Raw genomic sequence first — 13,255 nt, forward strand, 5'->3', positions numbered from 1 at the left:
TCTTCAAAGAAATGTGACAAGACTGAATCACCTAAATCACACAAGTGTGAACGTATTCTTGTGAAGGACTCCAGTCATAATGATAACATACGCCAAACACAGGTCTGAAGTTTAAACACACAAAAGCTATAAAGTCGACTAGTCTAAATAACACGACTGCGTATCGTGTGGGAATGCTACAAATTCTTCTTCACAGCACTAGCTCACATTTCCTTTTTCCTTCAAGGTCTACTTCCAAGTGGTGTTTGTATCATCTTATCCATATTGTAAACGCTCAATCCACAAGTCCTTCTTAAATCCTTATGAAAGCCTATGACAGGTTTTGCCTGGTGAAGCTGACTTGTATGTGAAGCGCATGTGCGCTTTTAGCAGCACAGGCCCCTAGCTTAATCCTTCCCTGTGTTCTGTTTGATGGAGATAACATGATGACATGTTTACAGAAGGCAGTGACAGAGCGAGGCTGACAGCTCAAAGTTGGAAGGATAGTGGAGCCTCTCACTGGGCTCTCATGTGTATCCCTGACAGAGGAAATCCCTCAGACACAATCCCCCCCAATCTGTAAGTTCAAACCACAGGAACACAATGATTAAAAGGGGACCTATTATCCTTTGCATTCTTGAATTCCAGTAGACTGGCTTTGCATGATTCTTATTTCAAAATGATCTTTATTTATCTGCTGGGCCTTTTTGCAGCCCCTCAGTTCATACTGTGCCTGAAACAAGCTGTTTTAGCTCTTTTGCCATACTTTCTTCTAATTAACTGAAGGTTTCAAAAGCAAGTCTGAGAGGCTGCTGTATCATGTCTCAGTGGCATAATAATGATCCAGGAGTAGAAAAAACTGTCTGAAACAGAATGTTTCGAGCAATCTGAAGCCTGATGTTTTGGCCAACATGGCTCCCCTGCTCATTGTTAAAGATCACAAAATGATTTAAAAAAGGGAATGTACGGAGATTTGGGGGAAAAAAAAAAACAACCTAACAGATCCACTTTTAAAGGTTCTCCTTTCTCCGTAAAATGGTGTGATTTTGTGAGGTCAGTCAAGGACAGAGCTGACACAAAACTGAAATAAGAACTCGAGAAAAGGTCTGGAGAAAGCTACTGGCCCACTTCATCTTTCAGTCTTGTAACATGACAGCCCACTGAGAATGCAGCCGCTGTCCCGATGTGGAGCAAAAGCAGATGGTGTTGATATGCTTGTCACTCGTAAACGTCTGTTAAGGACCTTTACCAAAATACCTCACAAAGATTGAAAGAGTGAGAGTGGATGACCAGAAAAAGCTGTAAATGGAGGACCCTTTAGGTGAAGGGCGAGTCAAGAAAAGAAAAAAGGAAAAGAAACATGAACCAAATGAAACAATATCAGTGACAAGCTGAAAAACAATATGAGAATACAAAGCCCAGCGCAGCAGGGCAGACACTGTGGTGCTGTGTACCACTGTGAGAGCCCGCTGTTCTGGGCAGCGCTCAGCAGACTGAGAGACCACAGCTGTAACTCAGAAGCCCGGGCGTTTCTGAGAAACATGGAAGGGGAACTAGGAGGGTCTCACCACAGAACCATCCACAGCTGCAATAAGGGAAGTAGGATAGGGCAAAGGACAAACAAAGACCATAAAGGAATAAATCAAGCAACCACTAAGCATCAAGTGGGAAAGGGGCTGGCTTGTTTGCATATATCAATGTGCAGCACTTAATTGGGGGAAATGAGAAGCAACACGCTGTGCACAAATGGCTTCTGCACTTAAAGACAGTTTTGTTGTACCCTTTATTTGTTCAGAAAAACATCCAGCTAATCGGGTCTCTATTAACTGACCTTTTCCAATGCAACTATATAGACAAGCTACAAGTCAAGACTTCAGAGCGATCAAAAGCTAAAAATTGATTCTAATTTAAAGAACCATGAGGTATCTGTGTGCAAGCCAAAGACCAAATTGTATCATTTTCTATTACGAGTTTAGAGTCAAGATGCCACAGCAGAGCATAATATTATAGACTGGTGCAGTTCTGTAGAGCAGACCACCACAAATAATAATCCACTCTCCCCCCTCCACCCACCCAGTGTCGGCAGGCCCCCAAACTGTCACCTCTGACAGGACGTGACATGTCTGACTTCCTCCAGGCACTGATATACGTACAGACAGAAAATGTCAGCTGTGGGCAGATAAACAAGCCATTTTTTAAACAAAATGTGACATTTATGACTCGTGCATTTTACAAAGGGTTATTTCCTACCACCAACTGACAAAGACAAGAATAAATAAAAACTTCACAATGGCGAACAAGAAAGACAAGCAAGCTTTTAACACGTGGGTAAAAGGTGTGCACGCTAATGTGTGAAAACATATTGTCAGCCTGTTTCTTAATAGTAAAACAAGTTCACACTACTCCTCTCCACTCAGCTCTTCTTCCTTCAGGGAAAATTCTTTGGTCAAGAACACCAAAAGTGTGTTGAATGTCAAAAATGACACCAGCAGTGGGTTATGTGTCCACAGGGGTGGATTTATACCTTTAAAGGATCAGGTTTGAAGTCTTTATGTTTTCGCAAAACAACAATAAGTCTCTGAAAATGATCCATCTGCCAAAGCTCACAATAATGCAAGACTTAATTACAGAAGGGGAAGTAACCCCCTGCATTTATTTTGCGCTGCTAGCCCCAAACAATCGTAATGAACTGTTTATCTCTTGTGATTGAATTACTTATTATTATCCAGCTACAGTAATCTGATTAGTAGCATGTAAACAATGGATGACTGACTTTAACCAAAGGATTTTGTAATAATGCTTCATGTAAATCAGATGTGAGGCATTAGGAGTAAGTAATATCAAATGTATTGTGTGATAAGCCGTAGCTCTGACAACAGCCCGACTGCTGTGGGAAAAACACATTTAAATTAATTTCCTAATTCAATAATGTTCTATTGTGGCGCTACAGTGACTTTAGGGTAGCAACACAAAATGCATGCATTTATTCATGCAGACTCAATACGCAAGGATGAATGCATCTCTTTACTTATCAGACATTAAGATGAAATGCAGCTGGTTCGTGTTGGTTAACAAGAACATTTCCAATAACACACAACAAGAGAGCAAATGGAGCGGAAAGATCCATCTGCAGTCTTTTTTGTGTGTGCTACATTAGCTATGAGATGAGTGGGATTCAAGGGCATTGTATCCAACAAAGCAACTGTTCAGCTACTGTACTAAAAAATGGGTAAGAGAAGACCATCTGAGACACCAAAAGTATGAGATATTGTGCGGATTTCAACAGCTATCACAGCTAAAGTGACTAATCACATCCTTGCACAATTTTCTTCCCGCTTGAAGCAACTGACAGGAGTTAGAGGAAGAGATAAGTCCTTCCCTGAGAAAGTCTCAAGGCAAATCTCAAACTCACAACATGACCTGTTTGACTCTTCACCTTTAGCCGAACTTGGCAACAAACTCTCTGGAGAGAAGACACAAGGGATTGGCAAAATTAAATCACATCACAACAGCTTAGGTCCATCGGTGCTTGGCTAATCCACTGCACTGGATCAAACAGAGCCTTGAAACTCTGATGTGAGGAGAGCTGAGGCTAAAAGAAGGGATCCTTACTACAGAGAACCCTGGAGACATGCAACTTAAAGAGGAATACGGGCTACCCTGATTGGTCAATCACTCTGCCTCTTTATGCGAGGCTGACTACCCATGCATGCTTCAGAGTTGAGGACACAATGGGGAGGGAAAGCAAGAAAGAAAGGGAGAGGGTGGGAGGAGGAGGGAAAGTAAGGAGGGGGAAGAGTAGCAATGCTGACCCCCCAAACTCTTCCCGATGGTTGAACAATAGGAAAGAAGAAGAAGAGTGGGAAAGGGAGAAAAATTAAGGTATTCACACTAAATTTGGCTAGCTGTACAGATCTCCTGACAAAAAACCCAAACATCTAATCTACTCCCAGCTTCAAAACTTTACTTTCTGCTGAGCACACATGAAGCACCTAGCAAACTAACTCTGACACCAAACAGCCCCAGAGGACACATTTACCCCCTCCCCACACACCGCCCTTTTGTTTCCCTCTCCCTCCCTCTTACAGCCTGCCCCCTTTTATGCTTTTTCTAAAACCATTCCCCACTGTTACTGCGAAACAGAAAAGTACACGGTAAACATAAAAATCCACAACTCACCCAACCCTTTCCTCTCCTTCTCTCTTTCTTCCTCTCAATCACAGATTCAGCTGTAGAGGCCAGGCTGCCGCTTCTCCTCCCGGCCACGCCCACACGTGGTCATGTGACTGCCATCCCAAGTGGCTAAGAAGGCATTCGGCAGTCACACCCCTCATTCAAAGAAAGTGAATGAAGAATATTGTGGATATAGCGAGCTATCCTAAACCACATTTATTATAGATAAAGTTTTATGTCTTTATGGGAAAGGGAAATTACAAAAGAAGAGTGTGTGTTTGCACAATACAACAGGCAATACCTACTTCCCTGTCCTTATGTGTGCCCATATGCTCTCCACCACCCCCATCTGCTTTGCTTCACAGCAAGAAGTGTAACAGATTATCTGTGTGTGCACACTAACAGCATTTGGTCTTTCCTTCAGTCCTCAACGCATTGCTCCTCTTTCTGAAATAATAGGCAGCACACACACACACCAACATGCATCCTCCTCCCTCCAGCTGTAGCTGACTCATGACCAAAACCATGACTAATTCAGAACATTTCAGAGTTTATAAAAATAAAACTATATAAAGGAATATTTTGTGAAAAATGCTGTAAAAGGATCTACTTGTTTTATACACCATTCCCTTTTCAGCTTCGGTTTTCCTTTAAAAACTGGAAACAAGGAAATAAGCTCATAGTTTGTAAGAACGCCCCCACCCCCAGTAAAGCTTACCAAACAATTAGTGAGTGTTGTTTTGGAGGGTTATGTGTTGACCAGGTATAGTGGCTTCCTGTGGTCCAAGGCGGTTAACATAAAGACTCAAGGAATGATTAACTTTGGTTGTTTCCTTCTCTTTTCAGTTGCTATGCTTAGCCAGCTGGGCTTTAGCTTTGCCTCAATGGGCTTTAGGTACACTCTTAATTGGTAGACGTAAGAGAAGTCTTTGCAGCTATAACCTGCAACCAAAAACTCAATACGGTTATTTCCAGTGATGCCAAACTACTTGATTTTCCAACAGAAAACGTATGTCCTGGATGTTCCCCCGTTACACATGCTGTTTTTATTTTGCTGTGGTAACCCAGCACCGCTCAGTGTATGAAATAGTCGTGTAAGAACTAGACTGTACTTGTGTGAAGCTGCACTGAAGTAAGCATTGGCTGCGAAACAGCAGAAAGTATTTCCAAATCCCAAATGTTCCTTGGAAATCTGTAGGCCTTGTGCTCCTGCTTCCTGTGTCCCTCCTCTCCCACAACACAGAGGTTCACATTGATCAAATCCATCCCTCCGACTGAGAAATACTAATAGTGCAGTCAGCGTGCGAGGAGCTGTTGTCTGAGAACAGATTTTTATGAATAAAGACAAAGAAAGATTTCTGCTACAAAGTGGATTTCATCTTAACTTACTGGAAGAAGAGCGTGATTAATTTGTTCCTTTGTTGACTTGGCTCTGCTTTTTTTTTTCCATCAGCATGCAGGCTGAAGGTCTGACAGAGGTTTTCATAACATTCAGCAGAAATACTTCCTTCCTGTCAAAAATGGAGCTGAATCTGACTCTTGGCAGTGGTTTTGTTGTGAATATGAAACCAAAGCAAACGTGTAATATGGGGTGTTGTGGGTATCAGGTACCCAAACATATTCACTGCTGTTATCAGTTTGCATATACAAGCTACGAGTTTTTAAGATACACATATTAAGAAATCTCAAACATAGAAACAGCAAATTGATTTAATACTGAGCAACTGCTCAGAAAGTTTACATTCACTTCCTTCACTCGGACCATGATAAAAGATTAGCTTTACCACAAGACCGGATCAACCATGTTATCTGATGTCTGTATCTAGAACACCAGCATAACTTTGAGACATCATTTATGGTTAATTCTCCTGTGATCTATATGACTAAAGCATCTAACAACTTTTAGCTATATGCAGCAGTTCCAAGGTTCAGTTTAGGCTATGTCCTGGGCTTTTATCACAGCTGTCATCAGATTCAATTATGAATATAAATCTAATGAACTTTTGCTACCAAAGGGAAAAAAAACCCCAAAATGATAAATGTTTTCACTGTCCCCCATGCCTTTTTGGGTGACACGCTTTTTGACAAATTTCTGTTTTATCAAAGAAGATATTTTCCCTTCAGTTGTCACCAGACAATAAACAATGTTGTCAGTATGAACCTTGCGACACACCAGTGTCTGAAGTTCCCATTTCCTCTTGGAGGAAACAAACATCAAAGGAGAGGTCTGATGGTTTATTAGTGCTGCAAAGAGCCTAAAAGACAAATTTCAGAAAAAGCAGGCGGGGGTGCAATATGTGTGTTTGTGCATTACAGATACATTTCTTTATTTATCAGTGTATATTTAGAGTGTAGTATGCATCCCATGTTAAAATGCTATGACTCATATCTGCACAACAAACAAGTGATTCAGACGACCAAAATATCCCATGGAAACAATCACCTCTACTTCAGTTACACAGTGCTATCTGTGGCCTGATCCACGTGTCACTGCTTCACTGTAAATCTAAATAAATAAATCTAAGGAGTTTCCTCTTTCACTTTAATTTCAGCTCAAATACATCAAGCCATTAAAACCTGTGGTAACCTAATGCTAGTATGTAGGGATGGCTGAGGGGAATACGAGCTTCGCCTTAAGGCCAAAGCTGATTTCTGAAGGCCACCCAATCAGGGCAGAGCACATATTGAGCTGATTAAAAGAGTCGCTTCCATGACTCAGCGGACTCAGTGACACATCCTCCCCAGGAGAGGTTGGGGAGCCGAGGAGAGAGAGAGAGAGCAGAAAGCAAAGGGAAGGAAGCCCGGGAGGGAAAGAGGAGGCAGAGAAGAGAGATAGCAGCAGGAGAAGTAGCGGGTGGGGGTGGTTGGGAAAGTAAGGAACAAGACAGAGAAGGGGAAAGAAGAAGAACATCTGTCTTGGCCTAGATATCTATGGGGAAGATAGCTGGGTCTGCTGGAGACTTCCTGTTGTGTTTTTTGCTGTGGTTGCTCTGCTCTCCTGTGGTGCAAATGGAGACAGCATGTGTGATGAGCGAGGACACTCAAAAGTGTTCTCGCAAGACTCAACTTCTGGTTAAAATCGCCGAACATACATTAACAGTTCTGCTGGATTAATCTGCAAATATATCTCCAGCTACTTCACATGTTGACAGTAAAATATTTCACTGCTCCAGGTTTTTTTCTTCAGCCTGCAGCTTGGACAATTTATCTCAAGGCTACTATGATGTATGCTCATGCTTGTATTTTATTAGCTTTTTACTGTACCAAACTAGAAAAGAATGTGCTTCGTTCTTTCTTTCTTTCTTTTTGTTTTTAACAATGATGAACCATTGAAGATAAAGTGATTTGTGGTCTGAGCAGTTGTTTAAAGAGATGTGTCTGCTTGTGGTTTACTGTTTCTCTTAAAAAGCCACTAAAGCATTCCCAGCTGGACTGCTTAATACAGAGACGAGTTAAAAAGACAAAGAGAAGTAGAAGCCTCTTCCACTTTCAATTACCATATTTAAAAAAAAAATCCCACTCATTCTTCTATAAAGATGTTTCCTTTAAAATGTAACCACATCACCATTCTGGTAAGAACAACATGTTTTTCCAATTCATAGGAATGAAACCAATATTGTAAGAGGAAGTGCAGAATGGTGTCTCATAAGACATTAAAACACTGATGTTTGCAAAAATGTGAATTGAAAAAATGTTTAAAAAAACTCTTTTCCTGCACCAATTTCCCTGCATCCCCATCTGAGGAGGATTCATTGTTCATCCTTTTCCGTGATTGGCCTTAATGGAAACCAGGCAGTTATTCTGCCTCTGTAAGGAGATAGTCCAAAACAGCCAAGCTCTCCCGCAGATACAAAAAAGACAATGACTGAACAGATACTCACACAGGGGTTCTGTCTTGTGGTTGTTGTACATCTCACTGCAAGTAGAAGTCATATCTCCTCAAAGCACTTTTCCTTCTGCACCTCTTTCTTACTTCCACAAGTAAAAGACCAGGAGTTAACCAAACTAGCAGCCTCTTCTAGTCCATACAAGCCAGTGTGTGATCTCTCACAATGTCCTCTAGTCTTCCCTGCTGACCACTAAACAGAAAAACTACAGAGAACTGGCCTTCTGGGGAATCCCTAGCCCCCTGCTAGGTCTGCGGGGGCCAGGATTGGGGATGACTCAATTCTAAAAATGAAAACAGGACGGAAGGAGCTCTGTGATTAAACTGTTTGTGCGGTCACGGCATGTCTTCAAGAAACATCTAACTATGTTATGATGCTAATTAAATCTAAACAGAAACCTGGGATGTGCACAGACATGGAAGCAGATAGAGGCGGAAAATGAAGTTCAGCTTCTGACATTATAAATATCCTTCTTCTGTAACTGGTGTCAGCATTCGTTTGTCGACAGGACAAAAATACCACATAAGGCTTCCACTGAACATTGAACCTCAGTTTGATGGTGCATGAGAGACAAATGAATCTGAGGAAACTTGTCATTTCTCTGTGCAGTTGCGTTTTCCACCCTCATCTGCCCGCTCTTCCACTGAGTGATGCTGATGACTACAGTTGGCTGTGTACCATTACCAAATCCTTCACACCATCGAGGCTGGACGTGAAAGTTCACCCAAAGTTCCTTCAAGCTCAATTGGTACATTTCTTTTCTCAACAGATGACGGGGTTCTTCAAACAAGGTAATTGCACTGAAAACCACAAAGCTGCAGGCATATTATCTAAATCCCTAAACTATCATTGTAAATCCCATTTATAGCAAAAGATCCAGATCACTGCTTTTAGAGTCTGTGCTGATTATTGGAAAGTAAAGACTTGAGCATCAGTAATGATGCTTGCCCTTTCTGAACTGAGAACCAATCAGTCAGCAGCGCAGCATGTCTGAATCAGGCTTACAAAGCTAATCTAACACATTAATCAGCAGGGTGAAAAGGTAAGAGTGCAAAAGAGGCGATGAAGATTATTAATATAAAAAGTTATACAGCGCTTCAGTTTTTTTTCTAAACTTCATTCTCTGTTATGAAATGTCATTTACTGACACTGAAATTTTATACTTTTAAATTTCACATGTGCAGAGTCTGCACAGTTCAGCATCGCCTACAAGCCCACAGACACAACAACTAATGGGCCTGTAATATCACAACTTATACTTATTTATGGAGAAATTATGAAATTATATTGATAAACAGTAAATCGTGGTGCACAGAGGTAGCGAGGAAACACTTATTATTTTTTCTTTCTTTTAGTACCAAGTGCTTTGCAATGCAAGATCACATTTTTATAACTGTGCTGTCTTTAAGTAATTTAAGATAATCACCTGTTGTTGGTGCACAATGAGGGACAAGACTGCACAATCTCATCTTTATTTTTGGGTTCTTTTCCATGCACATTCACTTCAGACATACTAACAGACCAGTCCCTCCGCTTTACTCGTTTCAGCAGATGGTAAGTCTGGGATGCAAAAGGCCATCTGTCTGTCCATGCACAAAACAGCCCCCTATCAGCCAACAAGTGGATAAAACATCATTAGTAGAAAATGTGGAGACAAACACATGAACTTTTTTTCTGCACTGAAACGACTCTAAACAATCAATATCTGAAATGTATTTTACCCCGACTCACACAGATCCATGAAACACGGCTTGAGTGAGCAAGAGGTGTTAACCAAACGAGCTCACGAGATTTAAAAGTGGAAAAAAACTGTTTTTGTCAACTTTAGAATTGGAGTTAAATACGTGTAATGCTGCTTACTATCATGATTATGCAATTCATCATCATTCTGGTCACTTTTTAGGTTTGTTTGTAAATGTTTTTGATATGATGATAATGGATTTAATGCTCAGTTTCACCATCTGAAGATATCTGAAGATCAGCTCTTTAAATTTATCAAAGTTTTACTGAAAAAACAAAACAATGGCTGATAATAGCATGTCATATTCCATTTTAACCTCCTCTTTAATTTCATGACCAAGATAAGAGGTATGATTTTCCCATCAGCTTTTCCTAGACAAATGAATCACTAGCCCCATATCTAGATAAATAACAAGGAAGAATCATACGCCCGAAGGCCAGATAAATGAAGATAATGTCAACAGACTAAATGCTATCTTGCCTTCCTTCATTAGGCTCTGATGGCCCATATCCTACTATCTGTCTTTTTCTCTTACGGCAAGGTCGCTGCTTCTTTGTGATGTGTGTGCGTGTGTGAAAGTCTAAAGCTGAGCTGTTAATGTTTTGCCAAAAGTTAATTTCCTAGTCAGATGAGTTTAATATATGCAAAATAGTATATGCTTGGGTATACATATGCTTTAAAATATAAGTGAAGGAGAGCTATGTGAACATGTTCGGGTTCACAGCATGCAGGGGTAACTGAATGGAGAAGGGGGTGTTTACAGCAGTTTGGGGATTTGGCATAATGACTTAACAGGACAGAGGTCTTTCTGCAGTGGTGGGAAACTTCTTTAACCCTTGACTTCCCCCAGATGCTCAGTGTAAACTTTAACTTCCGAAAGCCTTTTCTGGGTGAGAGGGGAACTGTGTGTGTCTGTGTCTCTGTGTGTGTGCGTGTGTATGTGTGACTATTTATCTGGGGCAGAAGGGCTGTCCCATTCCCATTATTCAGCTCCACCTTCCAGTGTAAGATGTTCATTGCAAATAAGGAAAACATTTCATGTCAAGTCTTTTTAGTGTCTGCGCACTTCAAAGAACTGCAAAGCAGTTTATTGAAAAAATGTCTATCCTACTGATATATTGGTGTATTAAAAACATTCATAACATATGAATGGAAAAACCTGACATCTCTTTTCTGCACCAGCGTGGTTCAAATTTCTGACCCCGGAGCTTTTTTCTTCATTAAGCTCCAGCCATGAGAGAAAGCGCAGTTGTATGATAACATTTTTCATTTGAAAATTAAACTGTCTGAAAAAGCATGAAACACAGCTTTATTTTACCTGCCACCCAGACTCAAGATTTACTAATCACACACTGCCTCCTGGTGGCTTGTTAGGGAAGCACAGCGACAGTGAAAGTCATACACAAGATAATAGGAACTGACGCTTGTCACTGCTGTCACTGCAGGCCATTTTTGAACTGAAAAAATAGATGTAAACTCGAGGCTCGCTGACTTCACATGAGCAAAAGTGCTCATTAATTTGCAGCACAGCCAAAGACACAGACATGAAGAGTCTCCCCTTCAGCGTAAGAGCGTCATTTTAAGCCACAAATTTCTCATCATCATGATCAAGGATCTTGAATTATTTGGCAAAATTGTACTTCTATCTAAAAAAATATTATTATAATCAAACAGAAGAGAGGATTTTCAAACAATTCAAACAAAATGATTCTCGGCATTAATGAAAGAACAACCAAACTTAAGTAGGATTTTATTCCCAGTAAGGAACAGCTCCTCCTCACATGCGCATAGGTGAACCCTCCCCCCCCCCCGCTCTCATTTTTTTCCTTGGCAATTAGCCGAAGGGTCACACTGAGTGATGGTCTGGGATCAGTCCAGAGTAATTACACTGGGAGAGGATTGACCCCGCATGTGCCTCTGCCGGAGGGTGCCTGTTTGCATGTGTGTGTGTCGATGAGAGACAACAAAAACACGCATACACACAAAAAGAGAGATTAAGAAAGCATGCTTGTTTGTGTGTGCATGTGTGTGTGCGTGTGTGGCCTTTTTTGACCTATGGACAAGCAGAGACAAATCGCCCTCCACCCTCTGTGGACGCCTCCTCCTCACTTTTAGAAGGTCAGTCCAAACTAAAGACAAATGGCCTCACTTGGTCTTTCTTTCACAGTGACTACATTTTAATTATGAAGAGAAATGTCAATAATAATAGGAATCTATTAAGGCAATAGGCAGGCATATCTCAGCACAGCAATAAAGCATTCTGTCCAGCCGAAATGAGGATATCTCTTTTGTTCCGTACCATCACAACAGGAAGACAGGACACAATGGCACTACATGAAGCGACTCCTCAGTAACACCCATTAAATACACATTTACTTTCAAAGCCATAGCCTTGGTTTCCTTTCCAATTGTATTTTTAGTGTGTTACAGTAAAAAAAAAAAAAAAAAAACAGGTGATGAAAAGACACTTTCTGATGTTCTGAATGTCCTCTTCACCCTTATCACAACAAAATACTAAAGAAGTGAGCAAATGAGGTTACTGGATGTGACCCTTCCCCAATGATAACCTATACCAGTCCCATCATCCCACAGATAAAGACACTATTTATGGTCAGCCACTCTAATGAGTTACTATAAAAGTCCATGTTTGATCTTAAAATGAAAGCTTCGCCGGCAAGAAGAAATTGTATTAAAGTTGAAAAATGTGTCAGAAAAAAGTGCTAAAAAAATTCTGACTACAGGTGGTTCAAGCATTTCTGTCCAGAGATATTACGGCTCCTTCTGCAATGAACTGATGAATAGCAGGCCTGACTGTCAAGATAACGAGTGGACCAGATACCCATCAGAATGCCTCTGGCCTGAAGTGAAGCTTTGTTGTTACATTTCTTAGATGTGCTGGATCAGTTTAAAGCTGTTACTTAAAAAAATCTGCTTCTTTCTGCTTCAAGTACTTAAGATTGCCATATATCACAGCTGAATCAAGCACAATATTGAGGTCTTTTAATATTTCACCACATTATACAAGATAGACATGTCTCTCCCAGTTCAGCTCAACCCCTTGGTTATTATCAGCAAAATTTTGACTAGAATTCTGTAATGAAACAGTTTTTTAACAATAAACTTTTTATGGAACCTAACAGACTAAAAGGGTGAATAAACTGAAGACAGTGGCTTACAGATAAATATAAGAAAACTCCAACAAGTGTTAATGTCAAGTCCAAATGTGCATTTGAGTCTTTGTGCATCTGTTGGGAGTAGAACAGCCGTCCACGTCCCTAGCTAAAACACCATAATGAACTTAGTATGTACAGTTGCCTGAGATGACATCTGTTGCTATGATTTGGTGCAGTATAATAAAATTTGACAGAATTGTGCGACCTCTGTTGACTTAACCCTCCTCAGATGACGTATGTGCTATTCATTGATCTACCAGTGATTGTAGGTCACACAGCAGTGGATGTGCGTGCACATTTCT

At 40.7% G+C, this 13,255-nt stretch overlaps 1 protein-coding gene across 5 annotated transcripts in view; it reads right to left on the reverse strand.

Annotated features, from left to right (window-relative positions):
• The window catches only part of septin9b (septin 9b), a 71,789-nt gene that overhangs the window by 23,570 nt on the left and 34,964 nt on the right, over positions 1 to 13,255 (reverse strand). The window contains exon 1 of one of the 5 annotated variants that reach the window (XM_063476506.1): positions 4,159 to 4,245. The exons of the other annotated variants lie outside the window; for them this stretch is intronic. The gene's annotated coding sequence lies outside the window, so the exon portion shown is untranslated. Of the gene's footprint in view, positions 1 to 4,158; positions 4,246 to 13,255 lie in introns of those variants that run through there. 5 annotated transcript variants of the gene reach the window in all.

This window comes from Pelmatolapia mariae, linkage group LG6, assembly GCF_036321145.2.
Source record: "Pelmatolapia mariae isolate MD_Pm_ZW linkage group LG6, Pm_UMD_F_2, whole genome shotgun sequence".
Taxonomy (NCBI): Eukaryota; Metazoa; Chordata; class Actinopteri; order Cichliformes; family Cichlidae; genus Pelmatolapia; species Pelmatolapia mariae.